This window comes from Nothoprocta perdicaria, unplaced genomic scaffold, assembly GCF_003342845.1.
Source record: "Nothoprocta perdicaria isolate Ctin4 unplaced genomic scaffold, notPer1 scaffold_9, whole genome shotgun sequence".
Taxonomy (NCBI): domain Eukaryota; kingdom Metazoa; phylum Chordata; class Aves; order Tinamiformes; family Tinamidae; genus Nothoprocta; species Nothoprocta perdicaria.
This window is the reverse complement of record NW_020456198.1, coordinates 2,033,898-2,055,658: the sequence shown is the minus strand read 5'-3', so window position 1 is coordinate 2,055,658 and position 21,761 is coordinate 2,033,898. Positions and strand designations below refer to the sequence as shown.

The following is a 21,761-nucleotide window of genomic DNA, read 5'->3' as shown; positions in this document are numbered from 1 at the left end:
GCAGCACAAGCAGTGAACACAGAAAATGGAAAAAAAAAGGGGTAGGAGTCATCAAAATGCTCTTCCTGTTCCTGTAGTCACTAGGAAAAAGGAGCACTTGCACTTAATCTTCTCATTTTGTTTGGAAACTACTTATTTTATTTTTTAAAGTCATTAACATGCAGTTGAGAATCTTATCACGCCTCAGGACTTGCACTTTGCCTTGGAGCTCTCTGTGCTGTGATCACTGATTGCTCCAACCTCGGTATGAAGAAGTCATGGCACAACGTGAGGCTACCTCTGCAGGCACATGGCTTTTAGATGGAAGAAGTTTTAAGGACCCTGGAATAAATACCCGCAAAAGAGCAGGGCAGCAATTAAAAAAACCCTTAGGCAAGCCCAATCTCACATGGAGAGCAAAATACCCAGTGGGGCGAGGAGGACTTCAGAGTGCAGCAGCTCCAGTCTCATCACTAGAGACGTGGCCCTCACCTCATTAGGTCAGATTAACACTGCTGGGGCAGGGGTGGGATAATCAAGACCAGAGAGGCCCTGGAAGCTGGAGAGATGCTGATCTAATAGTGTGATCGTGCAGGTAATGAGGACAAGCTGGGCCTCCTCCCGGAGTATTTTAGAGGCCAGGCAGGGGTTRGGCCTGCTGGCAGGCTGCCTTGGAGGAGAGGAGCAGAGGAGCCTTGGAGAGGATGGCTCTGGCAGCATCTCATGGGACTTTCCCTGCTCTCTCAAAGGGGCAGGTGAGTCAGGCAGGGAGAGGAGCCAGCTGGGCTCACACATCTGCCCTTCAGGAGGTGCTGGGGAGTGAGCCAGGCCCTCAGTGGTATGGGGAGCGCTGGCTCCACTGTGGAAAGGAGATTAYAAATGAAGCCCTGTTGCTTCCTGCCCTCCAGCTTTTGAGTCCACTCACTGCATGTCCTCCCTAGGATGTGGAGGAGTTTTGTCACGTAGTCATGGTGTAAAATGTAGTCTCRCTTCTGAGATGTGTAATGGCTTTGGTAGCTGAAATCACTGCGTGCACAATGAGCCCTGCTGGGGGTTTCCTCTTGCCCTTCCTATTTGGTTCTGGATTGCACTGAAAATGATGAGAACAAATCCATGGGTTTGTTGATGGGGGCTTTAATGCAGCCCCTGGGGAGCTGGGTGCTTTGAGCAGGCTCTSCCCTTCTGTGTGTTTGGTTGTATCCTCCTGCCCAGGCTGCAGGGTTGATGGCAGGTACCCTGGAGAGTCAATATCYGCTGTGTTTCCTTTGCTCCCTCTCCTGCTGAGAGTTCTTGTGACTTTCCCAGTGTGTGGCTGGGTACCTCATGTGTCACAACTGCCATTACCCTCTGCATTTCAGCTGCTCACCTTCTCTCTATGCTTTTCATTGCAAAGTCTAGAGCATAATGTCCCTCACAACTTGTTCTATTTCTTTCCAGGTGGTCTGATACAAAGCCTCCCTCTCTCCTCTGGCCAGTGACTCCCCGAGCCAGAGAGGAGCACATTGGAGAGTGTCTAAGGTGGGTGCCAGCCCTCGCTGAGGGCTTCCTCCTTGAACAGAAGGAATAACATCAGCTCTCCCCAATGCCTCTCATGATCTGATCAAGTATCATTCTATAGGTGCTAGAGCTCAATTTTGCAGCACCAAACTTGTATATTTTACACACAGGCTTGAAAGTAACTGCTTGCACACCCTTATGCTCTGAATGGAATAATACATACCAGCTGTATTTTAAAATCTAGCTGGATTTAGACATTATTAAGATGTAAGCCAAATTCAGGAAATTACCTTGCTAACAGCTCATTGAATATTTCCATATATGGTGCTTATTACTGTTATTACAAATGAATTCATGGGAAATGTAATTAAGTTCTCAAAAAGAAACAAAAGTTTTTATCTATTAAGTGTACTGGCCAAGTTTACTTTTGGCATATTTCCTCCTCACATAAAGGTTTTCAGTACATTATTTTTCTCTGAGTAATCTTGTTACTAAATTAAGCTTTAGAGTCAACATCCACTCACTATGTACCATATAAAACATTGATAACTTCAGTGTGTTGCACCTGTGGCCAGGGACCCTTTAAATATTTAAGGCTCTGTTCTCAAATTACACTTGTATAAAGATTACCTTTATTTTCCCTGTGTAATTCTTCTAAATTTTGGAATGAATATGTCCAAATTTATTTGTCCAGCATCTCTGTTTGGGAACTGAAGACCTTCCTCCTGCYCATGCTTAACTGCCCCACCAGGCTGGTGTAACAGTACCTAAATATTTAAGTAATGGCACCTATTGGTGGCAGATGACACTCACTGGTTAACTTTGATCTGGAGGCACTTCAAACCACAAGAAATTATGCAGGAGAGCATGAACATATCTTGGTGAAGTATCAAATTTTGTCTGCTTGTTTAGGCAAGGAGGGAGCACAGCAGTAAAATTAGAGGAGTCATTTCTTGGGGAAAAGAGTATTAAAACATGAGCGAAAGCAGCATGTCTTCAGTCTGTTGCTCCCTGCAATGATATTTGAGCTTGTAATTTCTTTGGAGAGCACAAAAGGTGAATCTGATCTGGAAATGGATCAAAATAATGCTGTGCATGGAAAATACTCTTCCAAAAACCCATTATGGGCCAGCAACTATCTGTTCATTCAATCAATGCAGACTAAAGCTCTGGTCCTGAAAGGTGCTTTATGCGGAGAAAGGGGTTTGCTGCCCTCAGCCAGACATTGTACTGGTACATGGCTGAGGTCTCGCAGATCTGTTTGCTGGATTGGAAGGGAATTTAGTAAAAACCTGCATCTGTGTTAAAGATTATGCCCTGGATAGTTCTGTTACTGCCTGCAAATGTATTACTTATTATTAGTGTTTATGCTAGGGGGAGAGGCTTGTGATAAGACTAAATACCCTTGATGSTGCTTCTGACAGCCTTAAAAGCATCTTGGAACTGATGCAGAAATCCTCTGCTCGGTGAGCAGTGCTACTCGGTCACGGCTGTGGTATCCATTTGCTGATAGGGAGCCTCGGACTGGAGAGCGCTATGCCTGCTCCTTAGAAATTAAGATGTTTTAGGAGCCTTATCCTGAAAATCTTCACTTGAGCCCTCCTGCTCTGGCCAAGGTGTGCAGTGTGTTGATGAAGAGCACCACAATGAAGGAAAGGGCTGTTTGCAGGGGACCTGCTGCCTCTCCAGGGCCTCCTAGCAGCACCACGGAAAGAGCTGAGGACAAAATCACTGGGGACACCCAAACTGCTGCGGCAGGAGCTYGCTCAGCTTCTGCCTGGAGCTTGTGCCTTCCCCGGGAACTGGAAATGCCACGGGGTGGCAGCAACCCCACTGTTTGATACTGACATGGCAAGTTACAYCATGAGCGACTGGGACGCTATAGGAGAGTCAGAGTAACCTCCCCTGTGAGCCTTCGCAGCCCTCCTGGGATAGGATTGCTGCTGGTACTCACCCTGACTCACTTAATGGAGCTTAGGTGGTGACATCAAATGAGCTACTGGCCTTCAAGTGTAATTTGGAAGATCCTTTTAAGGATGCCTGATAGCATAACTCCAAGGGCAGTCTTGTTAYAGGAAGTGGGATTTGCTGACAGACCACAAGGCAAGTGAGGCTCCTCTCAGGGTTTCAGCAGCAGCTGGTAACTTCCAGTAGATGTTCAAAGGGCTTCATCTCATTAGTTCTTCTGAAAGAGCCATATGTTTCTACCTCATTATTTAGAACCAAAGTGTTGCTTTATATGGTGAGGAATTCATGCTATCGGATATCGACTTTGTGGAAGTTATACAGTTGTTTTCAGTGGGGGCTGCAGCTTGCTCCAGAACATGATCCAATTTGGCTCAGCAGATGTTGATCAGTCCAGGGGGCAGGGAATCAACCCAGTCAGTTTCTCATAGAAAATGAGCTTCTCCTCTGTTGCTTCTGAAAACCTTATGTTCTTGCTGCCGTGGGGTGGGTGGGGAAGCAGTGCCCTCTTTGAATTATAAATAAGTAGATGGCAACACCTTTGATTAGAAAGTGGAATATATCAAGCCARAAGCATTTTTTAAAGGATATAGCCCAAACATATCTACACAGGAAAACTCTATTTCCCTGCTATAGGACTGGCCTGACTTACCTATGGTAGTGACTGAATTGCCTGTAAATGCTTGATGCATCCTGAAAGATGCTTGCTCCCAGCCTGCTTTATAGCTGAGACTTGCAGAGACTTAGTTAGCACTGAAAGGCCCTTTGGGCAGGCAGAAATAGGAAGGGAAAGATGTGAGGTAATGTTGGCATTGGGCTCTTCCTTCAATGTGACATCCCTTGGATCCCGTGCCCGAGTCATTCCAGCAGGGCTGGAAGCGCTGCAGGCTCCCAGTGAACATTTAGGCAGCAGCTCCATCTGCCGTGGATGCAGCTGAACAGCAGAGGAGGGATGCTCTGCTTCTCTCCCAATTTAAACCAGCTGAAAACCAGATTTAAAAGCCAGCTGTCATCTCCCACTAGGCTTGAGGTCAAACCTGAATATTGGGGTTTAGACACTTACTATAAAGCAAGGCATGATTGTGCAGATCTTAAGGGAACCTGAGCTTGTTGGAAAAACTTGTGTATTCCTTAGTTCTTTTAAGAGCAATAGACTAATCTTGTGCTCTGTTAACTAAGAGCTTGATTAATCTGTCTTGCTAAAATAGAAGCTGTCAAGTTTCTACAGAGCCTCTAGGGTACCTCTACCAGAAAGTGGYCAAGAGAAATACATCTTCCCTAAACAGAGAAGTTAGAAAAACCCTCTGAAYTGATCTTATCAAATGAAGAAGTTCAAGCATGGCCTCCAGATCTGAAAGTTCATACAGAGCAGACCCGCTTTGGAAGATGACCCCGACAACAGGGCCTTTAAATGAAYGGACTGATGCTGTGCTGAGAGCTGTTTGGCAACCACAGCTGCCCTTTTCCACCCTGTAACTGGTAAAACTGTTTTCATGCAAAAGAATGGAAAATTGCTCAATGTGYTGAAGACTTGATCCAAAGCATATTGGCTTCAAAGGCCAACCCAGACCTCTGGCTTCAGAGGAATTTGGAGTAGACTCATCCCAAGGAATCTTCACTTTGAACACTGAAAAACAATCATTTTTCAATAAATATTAACCAATCACTCAAAGGCATACTAAGTCCTGAAATAATAGCAACAACTGAAAATGGTGAGGAAATAATGTTCTTATCAGGACAAGGGATTTTACCTGAGTGAGGTCCRAAACAAAAGCCACATATTGCATGTGTCATAAACCCTCAGCAGGATTAAATACCTGGCTGGGAGTAGGGTGGTTGGAGCTGGGCTCTAAGACAGCACAYACTGCTTGGAGAAGGTTTTGCTGGACAAGGGAAACCCTAAATTGCCCCAAATGCCTAATGCCAGGAGAGCATGAAGGGCCCTGCACTTCAGGTGTATGCTGCAAAATAACTTAGCCGACTGAGTCGGGGATTGCAGTAAGCCATCTGTATCACTTTGGCAAAGCATTTTCAAAGYTTTTGAGACGCAGATTTGTGAATTGTTATTAACTGCATCTCAAACAGGAGCTGGTGCAAAAGAGTTTACTTAAAATGCAAACATCTGCCTTAACCCTGTGCTTTGGAAAGCCTTATTGATGGCAGAGGAGAGCTTYGCTTTGTTAATCCTCATTCCTACCTTTTCCAACAGAGGCCTGGTGGCCTTCCTGGAAGTGGGACTTTGACTTGTCTTCTCAGTTGGCAGTGCATAGAACACAGGGCTCTTGCAGGAAACCTTGAGTTCATGCTTTGTATATTTACTCGGGGACAGGCAAAGGCAGAAGCTCAGATCTTGACCTGCGGTTACATCAGCTTATTCAGCTTCAGCAGCCAGAGCACGTGGCTATTAGTAATCTAGTGAAAAATGTATCAACACTTGCTTAAAAATAAACAGCCCACTCAAAAAAAGGAAGTTACAATAAATAAAGTGCATGAGAAGTAGCAATAAAAAAAAATGTAGCTGGAGTCATAATTGGCATTAGAAATAAATGACTTAAAAGCAGGCGGCACTAAATATTTTCCTTCCTCCATCTTGCCACTGAAATTTCCCCAACTGGAAGAGAGCAAGTGCTCCCAAGCCTGCATGCAGCAGGAGAAGACATCACTGTATTTAGAGGCACTCCGGGGCTTCTGCCCACACAACTTCCTTTCTTAAAGTCATGCTGTTGAGGGAAATTTTTTTTTCCTTCTGCTTGCTCAATAGGGCATGGTGAGCTCATAAGCAGGAGACTTCAACTTTCAAATCTGACCTCGTCCGAGATCTAGTTTTCCTCTTTATTTATTTTCTTCAGCAGCTTCCATGAACCAAGCTGCACTCCGTTAAGCTAGTCCTCACCAGCTTTCACTCCTACTTGTCTGGAGAAGTTGTTCTGAATGGCTCTGACCAGCCTGTGAGTAATCCCACAGGATTAATAGAATCTCAGATAATCTGGCAGCTGCCTGATGGGACTGCAGAAAGCAGGGGAGGGAAGGGGATGATGCTTATACTTTTTGATCTCTTTTTTACAATTCAAATTACAATTTACAAATTTAAAGTTTCTAAAATTAAAAAAAAAAAAAGCTCTAAATCACCAAGGTAAAAGCAAAGGAGCTTTCACCCCTTAGCACTGCTGTTGCTGGACGAGAAGATGTTTCCCTATTATTATGGGAGAGAATGGCCCAGAGGCTCTGCAGACCCCAGTGCAATCATGGCAAGTACCAGCTCTGTCCTGACAGATCTTCATACAAACCCTTAGGAGAGATGCTATCAACTGTGACATCCCCCCACATCTTGTAGAGAGATCATCCTCCCACACATGTTGATGTTGTTCTCCAGGCAGAGTACATTTTTATTGTGTGGGTAAAGTTAGATGAAAATAATGAGTCAATGGCCTCACATTTTTTTAAACAGATGGTTGAGTTTTCGCTTGTGATTTCAGCCAGCTTCTATGCTTGGGTGCCTCTGTGCTTGGGATGCAATACTTGCTAGAGCACCTGTAGAGAAGCCATAGGTTTAAAATGACTTGGAATACAGATCTAGGTGTAAYGATATTTTGCAGCAGAAAGCCTTGCTTTAGTGAGATAAGTAATGAGGTTTTTCAAAGAGGAGGGTGGATGGGAGGTGTCTGGTGATGGTGGTTCAAGGGACTCCTCAACGAAGAATAATTGTGCTGAAACTTGGGCATCCTGCCTGGCCTCATGTCTAGATGGGCGGCTACGTCCCCTGGGGCAGGGAAAAGGCTCCAGGAAAGTATTGGAGAGGCAAGAGTGCATCCTTTGGAGAGGTACTAATGTTAGGTTTTCTTGTCCATCTCCCTCTCTGTTGAAGAGCAATCCTCTTACTCATGTTGAGTAGTGCTTTCCTGAAGAAATAATCCTAGTGACATCATTAGGCCTACACAAATATTCCTCGTGAGTAAAGAGCTGGTGTGTGCAGGAGGGGGTATATGAAGATGTTCAGAGTCCATAGTTTGCAATTCCATGGGAAATGCTAGGGATACATACATATTAATGCAAAATTCAAGGTAAATGTCCTTAAGGCTGTGCTAGAATTCTGCCCAGCTGAATGTGAGAGCATATTAGTAATCCAAATTTGAAGGATTTCTTTCCCTCTATTGTAATCAAGTTGGCTTCCTGCTATTGTCTGGGTTCCACTGGCTGAGATTAGATGTTGGAAGGGGAAACATCTAAAGGAGCAAAAAATACTCCAAACAGTTTCTGTAGGTCTTGTGGTATCTGAATTCATGCTAGGAATTCTTTATACTGACAGCCGCTTGTGTCACCAGGGGGGCTAGCCCTGACTGATAATGTCTGGGTGATAAGTGTGACAAGCAGCACTTTGGTAATGCAGAGCATGAGGACTGGAAAATTCATCAGCCATGTTCGAAGAACTAGTTTTGCCACCCATGTGACAGTTCCAGTGAGCGTATTTGTGGCTTTTTGAGCTGTGTGGTATCCCGCATCCACGTGGTAGGAAGGTCCATGTGCTGCAGAGCACTTCAGGGCAGAGATGTTGAGCTGCCCCTGCCATGTCTCAGTGGTGTGCACACTGCAAAAGCAGTTTTGGGGCTCCTCCTGCACCCGGTGTGCAGATATTAAAATAATTCCCACTTCCACTGTGGCTGGAGATGGTCCAGATAAGCCGGGAGTGAGGGAAAGGAAAAATCTTGTGATGGGAATGGAAATATCCTGCTGCCTTTGCCTCCTCCAGAGGAGCCTGGAGGCGGGGAGGGTGCTTGGAGCGGCATTTATCCATGCTGCCAGTCCCATGCAGCTCGCGTAGGAAGTTTCTCACTCTCAGAGGCTGCAGGGGGGTGTTTCTCCCCCATGGGTGATCTAATTCTGGTGAGTGAAAAACCATTTGGAAAGACTTTCTGACCCGCACTCGAGCCAGCAGGAACCAGAGCCCGGGCCCAGGGCTCTTCCCTGGCTCGCTTGCTGCCAGGGGGTGYGGACACAACATGAGAACTTTGCTGGAAGAAATAGGTCCTGAGAACATAAAGCAGCCTAAAGCAAGTTTCAGACCCCACTGGGGGTGACTGTGCAGCTTATTGGATTTTAGTAGAGTTGTTCCAAAAGCAAGCAGCATTTTTGTCCAAGGCACATGATTCTCCTTTGAAAAAAAAAAAAAAAAAGATAGAAAAATGTTTACGGAATAGAGCTGCAGTGCCTCATCACTCAATGCATCCTTGATACTTTCATTTATGTGGTTTCTTATTCAACATGTGTTTGAATCATATGACTTCCACCCCTTTATAAGAATTTATCTACTGGGAGCATTTTTAAGAGTGAAATGTYGGTCAGGTGCAGACCAGACATGTAATAATTTTTTTTCCTGTTCCCCAGGCCAGTTCTCTGGAATTCCCCTCAGCTGCTTTCTCATTTTTAATGTTCCCTTTCTACCAGAGGACAAGATTCCTTCTCACTGGCCAAGGAATATATTGAGGTACTGCTGCAGACTAGTGCTTAGCAAATCTGATCCACCTACAGCACAACTCAGTGTCCTCTGCTTTCCCTAATGAGTCTTTCGGTGCTTCCTGTATTTTTCCAGCTGGTCCCTTCTGGCTTGTGGTACTGGAGAGCTCTCCTCAAGCCTTGGATGGATCAAAAACTTGACAGCAGCAGAGGATGCTACTGAACCGAGGGTTCTTTAGGGAGGTTTTCCATTCATCTTCCCTGAAATAAARAAGGAGCAACATTTGAATAGATATGTCAGGAACATGCAACTGTAAGTAGAAATGAGGATGGAGAAAAGAGCTGGGTTGTGCCCTTCCTTACCCATACGGTGACTTCTCTGCATGAGGCCATCCCTGCCTTYCAGCACGTGTTTCCCACCACTGTTTGATTTGATATTCCATAGCTTTTGTCTGTGGATTCTTGTAAGGCATCTACATGGAAATGCAAGGAAGCAGGAAATGCTGAAATGTGAACAGTGCCATTGTCCACAGTGAACTATTTCCCAATGCCGAGTGCAGAGGAGACCAGAAACACATGCATGGCATAGTTTTAAATCATTTCTCTCCGTATTGTAGTAATGGAATTGCTTCCAATGGGAAAAAAAAAAGCACAATTCTTTAGTTTTCCCATTTATTTCTTTGCTTACATTATATCTAAATATTGTCACGAGCATGGTGGATGCGCAAGAAAGATGAATCAACATAAGAATAAGCATGGGGGTGGTGTGATGCTTAAGGAGCAGCTTGATGCTTGGTGGCTTAAGCAAGACATGTGGCATGAGCTGTTTAGAAATCCAACTGAAATATTGTATCTAAACTATGTGATCTTGCATGTTTGCTCCAGGGAGCTAAATGTGGAGCACTTTTGGCCTTTCTGTGCATTGACATCACAGGCCAGCACAGCTGCTGGCATTGGTGCCTGTGTCACATGAACTGGATGAAATCAGGGCAACATCTGGCAGTGAACTCTTCAGGCGCCCGATCAGAAAACTGAGTGCAAAGAGGAAATGTGGTGGTTTTGTTGTCTCCTGGGTGCTTTAAAAAAGACAGGCGCTCAAGAACAAAACTATTTCTTAATGAGGTCTACACAATCTTTCCAGCATTAGCAGTTTGCAGTGAGCTCAGACAGCATCTCCTGGGAGTGCTGCTGGGGTTTCAAACGCGTTTGAAGTCGGCAACGGCACGACCTGGCTGTGCAAATCCAGAGTAAAACCCACCACGCTTGCAAGAGGAGCCAATGGCCCTGAGAGCTGCTAGACAGGAAAATGCTGAAGTTCATACCAAGGTTTAAGTTCATGCGTAGTCACGCATTTGAAACCAAAAGGAACAGAGCCTGCTTGTAAGGGGACRTGTCCTTTTCTTTGCCTTTGGATACGCTGCTGGATATTGGTGATAATAGGACAGCCAGGCTTGAATCCTGTTTTCTCACCATTAATGAAGCATGATTTGCAGTGCTTGCTGGGCCTGCGCCTTCCCAGTTATTACAAGGTGCAATGATTGCATATTTACATTTGCTGATGATGCCAATGCTTTTAAAAAGAAGGTATAGAGGTTTTTATGTAACTTTCAGCTGGAACAAGATGTCACCAACACTTCCCCGCCCCGCTTGTGCAGCAAGTCTGATTGCTGGCAGCGCTTATTAATAGACTTGCTAACATCAACGAAAGCTTTAGGAACACTTAAGAGGTGCAGAAGCACCAGTGACTGCATCTCTTGCCATGTTCTCTAATAATATACGGAAAAAAACATATTGTTGTAAATAATRCAGTTTTGCATTCTACCTGAGACAACTTTTTGCCACCTCCAGAGTTGCCCCTTATTTTTAAAGCAGCACCCAGCAATTCTGATGTCTGTGATGTGCACACCAGGATAATTTAGGGCCAAAATCTCTCCCRCTACAGTACAGTGTGTGCTTTTAAAATTCCTTTTTGCCAGAGTGACAGCATTAGCTTCTGAGAGAACAGATAGTGGGAGCTCCAGTTCTGGATTTCTTATCCTCCAGTTCCRTGGAGGGAAGGTAATTCACTTTAGCCATATCCAAAAGCTTCTGTGCTAAAAGAATGAGTCCATTTGAAGTGATTTGAATACTTTGTTCTCCTATGTTACATTATCAGGCAGGATGTGGAAGGTTAAACTACATGTATGTTCCTGTATTATAGTCCATTAGCTGTGCAAAATTTGGTCCAGACTCTGCTACTCGTTCTGAAGTCTGCTATGATACAAAATGGTCTGGTATCAGGGCTCTCCAAGGGCTGCCAAGATCAGCCCTCCGAAACCAGCAGTAACGGTTAAAGCTGTTTTGCAGGGAGCTGTATGAATATGAAGAAAGATGCAGTTCACCCTGGAGTTGTGCAGAGGGAAAGGGCTGTCTCTCCATTCTGCAGCACGAGATCTGTCCTGGCAGTGTCAGCACCTCAGAGCTGGGTCTGCAACGAACGCCTGGGACTGGTGAATCGGGCACCGTCCTCCACAAACAGCCCGCGGGGCTGCCACAGGCTCAYGGTCAGCCTGGGTCCAGGTTATCGTGTCACTGGGAGGGACAGGGCCTGCAGCCTTCTTTCCTTTTTCCTTTCCTTTTTCCAATTGTTTTCCTTTTTCCATTTTCTTTTTTTTAATTGGCCTTTAAGGAAAAAATCCTCCATAAATTATTCATTCTAGCTTTGCACTGCCTCTTGTCAGATGAAATGGCAACCTGCTGAGACAAAAAGAAAAAAATGTATTAAATCCCCATATTTTTTTTCCTGCAGTAGACAGGCATTATGAGAAAGGCTGAGAAAGGCACTTACTGATCAGCCAGAGCCCTGGGATATCTTTTTTTTTTTTCAGACAATTTTCATCTCAACTGTCCATGATTTTGACCCTTTTTGCTACCACTTATTTCTGCATAATATGGATTTAAAACCCCTACCACTCTGTTTTGCTAGCTGAGAGCATCCATTTGGCACATCCACGAGTGTGAAAGGTAACACAGATTCAGCAAATTGCCCTTATCCTTTAATTCCTCCTCTTTAAAAAACACACAACCCTCAGCAAGCCTTAGGCACTGAAGAGGGTTTAGGTTTTTTGTTGTTGTTTAGTATTTCTGCTTCTCTTGCTGCTTCATTGGGATTTGAAAGCCAAACTTTTAGGTGATGACATAGAAAGATGTAGAAATACTGAACATGAGACAAACTGAAAGGGATTTTAACTTTCAGTGGAAAAAGCATCTCTTGGGGTATTTTGGGAGGGTTTGTGTTTCATGGCACTTGTGTGAAGGCTGGGTGGGAATCAGAAAKGAGGATGGGTCTTTTTGCACTTTTTCACATTTTGTGACTACAGATACTCATGGTTTTGATGTATAATCCTGAACTCCTTTAAAAAATGTCTTGTTATCAGAAAAATGCTTGGAGCAAATCTCTTAAAGACAGATGAAGCACCCAAAGCATTCGCAGGACTGCATTAAAATAGAAAACTGTCGAAAGTTTTCACAAAAAAATCTGTGCTCCTCCATCCCAAATTGGGAGGAAATGAAACAAACATCTGCCCCTTAAATTGCAAGACTCCACACGTTGTGTAAAATGGCCTGGGGCTTTGATCTCATCTTTTATAATTGGATTTGCTGGGACTGATTTAGACCTACATGTTGCTGATGCTGCCGAGCTGCAGTATCTTGGGCAAGGGGAGAAGGCAGAGGAGGGGACCTGGGGCTTGTGGGGGGATGCAAGCGGGCTGGTGTTTAAACCAGTTAACTCTATAATCTGTTCAGCTGGCAATGTACTAAATCACAAGGAAGCAGCAAAAGTGAGGGATTAACCTGGTTTGTGTGCCCATTTTGGCCTTTGCACCAGCTTAACTAACTGGGTTTGTAACCCTGGGCTGGCCACATAGTACTGCCCTCACAGACTTTATTCCATGTAATTTTTCTGAGTTTAAATGGTTGCTCCCAGTCTTGAATTTGTCTTTCTCAGAGTGGTCATTGTTCAAGTCATGTTAGTTTAGCAAAGCCTTAGCTTTTGTTGGCAGAAAAGGTGAACTTCACCCTCTTCTGCTTGTGAGTGCACCAGAATACCCAGGGTAAGAGGCTAGCACGTTGGGGAGATGGTTTTGTAGGGATCTGTTAGATACTCCTCCCTGGATCACAGAGGAATGTGAGAGTCTTTAGTCCTCCCTGCAACTCCTTTACCTGACACTCTCCTTGGAGCAGGGATGATCATCCACAATTTGTCACCTTGACTGGTGGTTGTAACTCCTTGACATCCTCTTTTGGCATCTAGGAATGTCTGCCTTGCACTGCAAGCTCGGGCTCTGATGTGAAAACATAAAAGCTCTTCTCATGAAAAAAACAGAAGSAAGGACCTATTCCTGATCAAAGATTTTGTTTTCTTCCTAAAGCAAAGTCAGGATGACATTGCTATTGCAGCTTCTGTTTGCGCCGTTGCTAACCAGTATCATGAGTTAGCGTCTGGAAAGAGGAACATGTGAAAATAAAAACAAGGATATTGAACAGCAGAGATTCTCTACTTCCCCATTGAGTTCTTCCACTTCCTATCCCTTTAGTGAGGAAAAACATGGTATAGGTGCAGAATGGAATGGCTAGGAATCAGTTCATGATTCATTGACGTAATACAGTTCACTTGGAGCCACAGCTGTGGAATTAATAATCTACAGTTTGTTGATAAAACCATGCTGCATTTGAACATTTCAGACTTTGAATGTCCAAACTAATGAAATAATCTTAGAAAATATACTATAAAATAGAAAATGCCCTTTAAAATACGAGCACTGCTTATTTCTCTTGGGGTGTTCCCCTACCCCGCAYGCAAGCTAACAGAGCRAAGTGGTTATCTGGCTGCTGCTTTCCATGCCATGTTGCAGATATGCTATGGGCCAGTCTCGTGGCAATGGGGCCAAATGGTCACTCCCTGACAACCTGTGATTTATGCACAGCAGAACTTTCTCAGAAGGCAGCATGTAAAATCTCCCAGGTTTGATCCCTCTCAGCTGTCTATCCCAAACGGGAGCCGGATTTCTCCTGAAGCATCAGGGATGGGAGATTTTAGCTGCAGGTCTGCAGCTGGCTGGGCATAGAAAGAGGACAGAGAGGTTCACCATCATGTGTCCCTGTGCCTCCCATCTTACATGTTGGAAGACTGAGCTTAAATGCCACCTTTCTTTATTCAGTGCTGAAAACTTTTAAATAAGTCTTCTGCTTGCACAGAGATACAGGGCGATAATGACTCGCTGTGTTTTAGTCTGCAGGGTAAATTGTGCTCTTTTCTTGGATTTCATGGTGTATCATGCTGAGCATGAATACAAGGGTCTGAGAACTTTCTTCAAAATTAAGTCACATGTCTTTCCCTTTTTGAATAGCAGCATTGACTGCTTCCTTCTCCCCTCAGATGAATGCACAAACAGTTGTTGGGGGAATTCTTGCAAACTGGGAAATCTGCTGTGTTGTGTCACAATTTTAGGCCTGATAGAGAAAATAAACTATTTTGGTATGGCCTGATGCAAACCAGAGATCCCCAGCCTGAAGAGGAGAAGTGATTTAAAATAGTACATACGCCAGAGGAAGAAAAACGCAAATTATGAGAATTACAAGTGAAGATACTGCAAATGAAGGACATGCAAAGAGTAAACATGGAGRAGAAGGGCTGCTCTGTCTGATATGATTGCAGCCTGTCCCCATCTCCTAGGAATTCTCCAGGAATTGTTGCTGGAATCACGGGAGGTGCTGCGGCAGAGCGAGGAGCAGCAGGGGCTCCTGAAATCTGCACTCCTTGAAGGCTGTCCAAGAAACACCCAGGACTGGTGTTTCCATTACCAGCTCCAGCTCCGRTGCAGTGAGCAGAAGTCAGAGCTCCCTGCCTCGGCTTCTTCCCTGACCCCTTTGYCATCTGCTCTCGGGATTTGTTTTTCCTAATGGCTCCTAGCACTGGATAGGTGTGCACTGCTAAAGCGTGTCAAGGAAATGGCAATCCTGGATTGGAAAAGGGGCCTTTTGGGAGAGATTTTAAAGGACTCAGTCTACAGAGTTTATCAAAAAGACCTAGCTATARGCTTGAGGAATAATTGCTTTCATGGCAGAAAATAACACCCCATTACTAGTTTAACTGCTGTAGCATAGAAGCTGTAGAAAAGCAAAAAGAAGTTTAACCAAAAAGCAGGCTGAAATTTCAGACCCGTCTGAAATTAGAGATCAGACATCAGGGGTCTGTGAAGGTGATCAAACATGAGAACAAACTGCCAAGGGCAGACATAYGTTTTCCTTTGCTTAATCCAGATTCAGGCTGGCCCACAGATATGTTGCAGCCAATGTCTGTATGGTCTGTAACTCTCAGCACGTGAGTGGTCACTGATGAGACCTGATTTTAGCTGGTACATGGAGTTTAGGACTCGGTCACAGGCCATTGCCACCAGTGGAGGGACGATGTTGCAGAAACCCTTCGTGTTAGTAGGGTTATGCCYGTAATACAAACAGCAGATTAAAGTCCAGGTTCTGCTGCCGAGTTGATGTTTGACAAATAACCTCTCTGTGTTCTGCTCCTCACTTTCCTAGGCGAACAGTTGTGCCTTCCTAAAGCAGTCTGAGATCMAGGCCTGAAAAACACGTGACTGTGAATAAATATGCAGAAATCTTAACTGTCTTATACAACTTTGCTTTCATCTATTCTGCATTTTGTATTTTGGTTCTAATTTTATTGTCTTTATTTTTATGGCACTCTAAGTGCAATACTGTTGAACTCACCTTTGAGCATCATGTTTGTTTTGGGGTGTGCTTATGTATAAACATCCTGCTTGGGCAGGGGGGAAGTGCTGTTCCTCACCGCTGAAAGAGAAACTCCAAAAACCTTGTAAAACCAAATGGCCTCTGCTTCTCTGAGGACTCTGTGTGAGATCTCCATTAGCCAGGCTCAATGAGAAATCGCCTTCGCTTGAGCAGAGCCTGACAGATTTGAATCACTYCAGAGAAGAGGGATCAAGGAATGGAATAAAAGCTTTGAGAAGTGACAAAAAGGAGCTAGATTTCAGTCCTTCCATGAGCTCTGCACACAAGCACTCCTCAGGCTGCAGTATCTCAAGTGGAGCAGCATCTCCCACGACATGGATCGACACAATCAATCTTAGCTCTTTAGGAGCGATGCTGTAATGAAAACAGAGCAGAAAGCTCATAAGCTGTTTACGTCAAGCAGCAGAAGAGAATGCTTTACATTTACACCTGGAAAAATAAACAAACTTATTGCAAACTGAAGGGTCCTGCTGCCTCCTCCTTGCATCTGACCTGAAAGGTCTGCAGGAACTGCACCTGACTCAAGCAGTCAGAGTGGCTCAGGCTGTAAATGTCTTTCGCAGTGGGTTTTTTTTTTTTAATACATATTGTTGTTATTTTTTTTTGCCAAAAGCATTGTTAGCAAGCCTCCTGGTAAGCTATTCCAGCCATCTGCCCATGTGGGCTCAAAAGAACATTCTTCAGGGCCTAATCCAAGTTGTCGTGTCTGATTCATTAAAGTAATTACTCCTGCTGCTGTAGTCACGGCATAGAACTTGGCAGATGAGTAATAACCTGGGMTCTAACGCTCAAATTCTTGCTTGGTTTTAGATCATCAAAACTTCTGTTTCCTGAGGTGAGCTGAGCCACTGCTTCTCCAGGTGTCRACGGGGAAAATCTGGGTCCCCTCCTGGGCTCCAGCTTTGAACACAGCAAAGGGAACGTGGAAAACACTTGTCCTGTCTGCTGGAGTAGGTGGCTGGACATCAATAGAGTGGCAACACTGTGACTTTAGTGACACTGCTTACTGTTCTTGATGACTCCGGTGTTATCAAGAGGCATCAGAGCGATCCCAACATTCTTGTCCACGTCTTGGGTCAAGACCAAGTCTTAGGTGTTTAGTGAAGCCAGAGCGGCAGGGGAACGTCACGGATTAAAYGCTGTAATTCCTCTCTGAGCTGGATGGTTCCCATGGCCCTGGTGTCACAGAGGGCAAGAGGACAGGATGTGGCCGAGGAAGGCGATTTGCTGCTGGATTGGGAAGGGGAGAAACCCACCAGYGCTCGTGCCAGCGATGCCCCTTGCCTTGGTAGCACGTGGAGGGGCTGGTCGGACAAGCTGCCCTGTCCTCCATCTCGCTGCCACCTGGCACCAGCTGCTCCCCCATGTTCACTGATTGGGAATGCAGGAGCACATGGTTCCCTGATCCTCCTGGAGCCAACCTGGGAGACCAGGAGCCGTGAAGAATTTCTGTAGCAAATAATCTGGGCCTTGGYTATTTAAGGAAATTTATTACAGTGCCTTTAATGCTCCTTATGAGTTTTTTGTCGTTTCAAACACACAAGTTTGAAGGCAGAGCTCCCAGCGCTGCCGGTTCCAGTGTCTCCCGCGCAGCCAGGCTTGGGACGAGCCTCCCTGTCACTTCTGTGCCTGGAGACAGCGAGGAGCGCCAAGTCCCCTCAGCTGGGCGCCGCGTGACGTCACGCCGAGAGGCCGTGACGTGGCAGTGAGCTCAGGGGCAGGTGCGCGGGGGCGGGCGGCCCGGCCCGGCCCCGGGGCGGCTACAAGGGCGGCGGGGCGGGACGGGGCGGTCCGCGCCGCGCTGCGCGTGTGCGGGAGCCGAGGCCGCGCTCGCTGCGCTGCGCTCCGCTCCCTGCGCTCCCCTCCCGGCAGCAGCGACCATGCAGGCGGAGTCGGGGATCGTGCCGGACTTCGAGGTGGGCGAGGAGTTCCACGAGGAGCCCAAGACCTACTACGAGCTCAAGAGCCAGCCGCTGAAGAGCAGGTAGGCGAGCGCGCAGGCCGCGCGGAGCCGCCGCGGAGCAGGCCCCAAGCGGCCGCTGCCGCCGCGTCGCTTCTTCTAATTTTTGCAAAAGAAGAAAACAAAGGGGGGGAGGGAGGGAGGAAAGAGCGGCTGCCGGCGGGGAGCGCGGCCCCCCGGGCGCGGAGCCGGCGCGTCCCGGGGCGCTGCCCGCGCAGGTGCCGCCCGCGGCCGCGCGACCCCCGCGGCGCTTCCCGCGCCGGGTCCTTCTTCGCCGCTCTCCGTTTGTTCGCTCGCTTTGCGGAACTTCTCCCTCGGATACAGCCGTGTTCTTGTCTGCTCTGTTAATTTATTTATAAATGCGTAGCTGTGTTTTGTTGCGGTGGGCGCGGCGYCCTTATCTGCGGCTGCCGCCTTGCTCCGCTGCAGCCTTGCCGGGGATCCGCCGCTGCCCCGCTCGCTGCAGCCCGCGCAGTGCCGGGGAGAGGCGGCGAATGCCCGTGGCCGCCTCGGGGAAGCCCCCCGGAGTGTCCCCGCCGCTCCGGCTGCCCGTACCTTCAGTGTCCTGGGTTAGTGCTGACCCGCGTCGTGCTGCGTYGCGCTCTTACGCAGCGTGAGGTTGGTGCTGTGCCTGGGTCTTACTTGTCATCCGGTCTGGCGTTGGCCCGGCCTTGTGTTTCTGGCTTTCGCTTTTGAGCGATGCTCTTCGTGCATCTGTGTGCCTAGCTGAAAGGTGAAGAGCAGGGTAAATATTAAATTTGTCCTAGAATAAACATGGACTGTATCCTCCTCCCAGTCAGGCAGGCTTGAGAGTAAATAAGGGTTTTTATTTGTGCTCTGAATGGTTAGGAAGCATTGGAGGTCTCATAGTAAAGCATGCTGCTCCCCTGCTGCTGTGCTGAGGGGCTGTCAGAGTGGGGCCTCTCACTTGGGGTCTGTCCTTGGGGCAGCCCGAGCTCGAATTGAGCTGCTCCGGTTGCCTGGAAATGTTGGAACGTGCTGGGGTGCTGGGGTTGGCTGCCCCCCCGGGTGGGAAGGCCTGGGGGGCTGCAGGAGCTGTGATGCTGCCTCGCCTGCCTTGCAGCCTGCGCCTTTTGCTCCGTGTGGGCACGGAGCGGAGGTACTAGGTCGTTTGACGTAGTTTGTGATCACCATTCCCATCTATAGCTGTTCCAGCTATTAACTCCTTTGACCTTGGGACCCCAGCAGCATTCACTTTTCTTGGGGAGAACTGAATAAAAAACTCTGTAAGGGAGCATGGGAATATTTGTCCATCTCTTAAATATTGTCCCTTTGCGTTTCCCTTGTCCGAGTTGCTCTGTTCCCACGCCATGTTCCCACGTGACATTCCGTGGGAGCCAGCACTGCTGTTCTGGGGTTCGAAGGAACTAGGCCTGAGTCACCTGGACATCCTGGAGGTGCCTCAGGGCAACCTGTTCCCAGGTGTTCCYAGGTAGCCTTACACGTGGGGAGGTGACCCGCTCACCTCCGGTCTTCCTCGCTGTCCCTCTGTGCGCCTGTGCCGGGGAAAGCCCCGGGGCTGGGGTGATGGGCGCTGCAGCCTTGCCAAGGGGTGGTCAGGGACACCATCGACCACTCCACGCGTGTGGGTGTCCCCTCAACTCGGAGCCTTGGGTCTCCTCCTGGCCCTGTGCGGATTGAAGGGCAGTGGGTGCAGGGGRCCTGCTGGCTCCCTCTTGCCTTGTCCCCAGAGCCACGCGATGATGCTCGGTGACGACTGGTAGCGAAAGTTGCTCGTGGAGCGTTTTGCTTCGTGACGAGGAGATCGTGATCTAGGGGACTCTGGTTGTCCCTCGGCTCGGGCCCCAGACTGGTCTGGCTGACGGTTATCAGGGGTATCCTGCAGTGCTGCTCTGTCTCGTGGGTGCAAATCAGTAGTAGCTGCTCGGTGAGCAGAGCGATGGTACCAGGTGAAAGCAGTGTCACGATGTGCCACCAAAATTGCCTTTTTGCTGCCTTTTCCACAGCCTTGCTCCAGGACGAGCAAGGAGAGCAGGCGAGGCAGAGCTGATGGCAGGAGACCAATGTAAATTTCTATTTCCCTGGGCCAGGGTTGCYGATTTCCTAGCAATATTCGGGGCTTTCTGTGATCCTTGGTAGCCGTAGGAGGCAATAAGTTTTCTGGGTTTGCCCACAGAAGCTGAAATTGGAAATATGTAGAAAAGCCATCACAAATATGGAAGAATTCAAATGCTCACAAACAAGGAGAGTTTTCTTTCTTTTTTTTTCTTTTTTTTGCCTTGCAGAACTCTCTGATCCTGCTCTTTCCCCCAAATTGCCCATTTTCCTGTATATGACATCCAGCTGAACGTTTCTTCTCTTTAATGTACCCTTGCAGTTACTCCATCAGAATTTCATCATTCAAGCCTGCAATCCAAAGCTGTGAGGGACTCGATAATAAATGCTTTTTTGCTCTAAATACTGTACTGAGTTAGGCCAAGCCACAACAGAGTGCTAGAGGCCAAGGAAAAATGTAAGCCCGGCAAAAAAACTGGAATCACAAGGGGAGAAGATAATACTGGGCTGAAGACGCATCGTTTCCAGCCATATTTCCTAAACTCTTCRGAGACCCATGGGAACGTAGCTTCTTGCACTAAGTGCTGAACACATTTAAGGGTTCTCTGGTATTTGCTGTGGTTGAATGTCTTTGAAAACTGAGATTTTTTTTTTGTCTTCTCTCAATCAGTTCAGTTTCTCCACTTTACACTGTAGGAGGAAACTGAATTGCCTTACTAACCAGTAAGGCAATGTGTGTGTGTGTGTGTAYATTATTTTTTCTTCTTATGTCCATGTTTATTCCCCTGCTGCGATATCCTGAAGTATTAGTAGTTTTCCTTAATTTATAAGCAGGGCTCTTAAATCTTCATTGCACATGTGTAATGAACACCAACAGAACTTTTTTTTTCTGGTACAAGCAGTGCTCACACAAATGGATGGAGTTTTATTTTCTCAGCTGGTTGAGAAGAATAATCAGGTATTACCTAAAGTAAATGCAGATCCTGTCATATCTGCACACAGTCATCAGAGTGCTGTCAGCTCTAAGTACAGTTGTCATAACACTAATGTGGATTCTTTAAGTCATTTATCTTGATAGAAATGTATGTTTTGGATACAGAACTGGTGTCAGGTAGGAGAGACTTTACAGTTGCTTTTGTACTACTCTTATTTGCCATAATAATTAACGYGTTTTTACTCTCTTAGTACATTGCATGTAGTTAGCATTAACCAGCCAAATTCTTGCCCTGTTCYGTACACCTTTCCCTCTTAGTGGGCACTGGGTAAGTGCTGCTGAAGGGACAGTTTGACCCACAGAGGCATTTACTGTAAAAACATTGACTCAAAGTGCATGGTAACCTGAGCTAACCTGGACGTGCCACATGCAGCAAAGAATATATATTTTTTTTCCAATAACGTGTCTGTTTGGATGATGCACTTGACCTAGTAAGTGCCAGAACATGATTGTCAGTTGTAATGTACTGTCTTGCTGTTGTTAAAACCGTTTCCCCTAAATCTACAGGTAAATTGTTGTATTTTTGTATCATTGTGCTATTTTCTGTTGCCCTTTTCCAGCTTACTTATTTCAGACTGGTTAAACGCAGGAGGTATTTTTAGTGGGGGGGRAAAAATGAATAGGGAATGCTTGGAGGTGCATGATGGCTTTAGAGGAAGCTTGTTCTGGCTTTCTGAGGTGTAGTTAATGTCATTGCAAAAGTAGTGATGCCTCTGTGAAATCCTCATCATTCCAGGTGTCCAAATGCCTTTTTTTAAATGCAAACGTTGACTATTTACTGCTGTAAATGAGTAACATGTCTTGAGCCCAGTCGGATCCTTTCCAGAGGACTCTTGTTTTCCTCTTTTGGTGCTGTGCTAGRCACTGAAGACTACGTTTAATAGCAGCTTTCCTTTTAATACATAGTGTTTATCAAGGCAATATTAATTAAACCTAAAAGGACACRTTTTTGAGAGATATATTCACTCTGCAGCCAAGTAGGACTCTTTTGCAGTGCCTTAGTTTGTAGCTGATTGAATTTAATTTTGTAAATCAGCGCTGCAGTGTGATTAAACTTCAACTTGATTG

The 21,761-nt window shown here is 46.4% G+C and overlaps 1 long non-coding RNA gene across 2 annotated transcripts; it reads left to right on the top strand.

Moving 5' to 3' along the window:
- The first annotated feature begins 678 nt into the window (after positions 1 to 678).
- Positions 679 to 16,822, top strand: LOC112958777. 2 transcript variants are annotated; one of them, XR_003251496.1, is made up of 5 exons: positions 679 to 734; positions 1,417 to 1,497; positions 8,824 to 8,923; positions 9,029 to 9,205; positions 16,513 to 16,822. It is a non-coding gene; the product is annotated as an uncharacterized LOC112958777 (long non-coding RNA). The 2 variants fall into 2 exon arrangements; XR_003251495.1 differs by lacking the exon at positions 16,513 to 16,822 and having other exon boundaries at positions 9,029 to 9,559.
- The last annotated feature ends 4,939 nt before the right edge of the window (positions 16,823 to 21,761 follow it).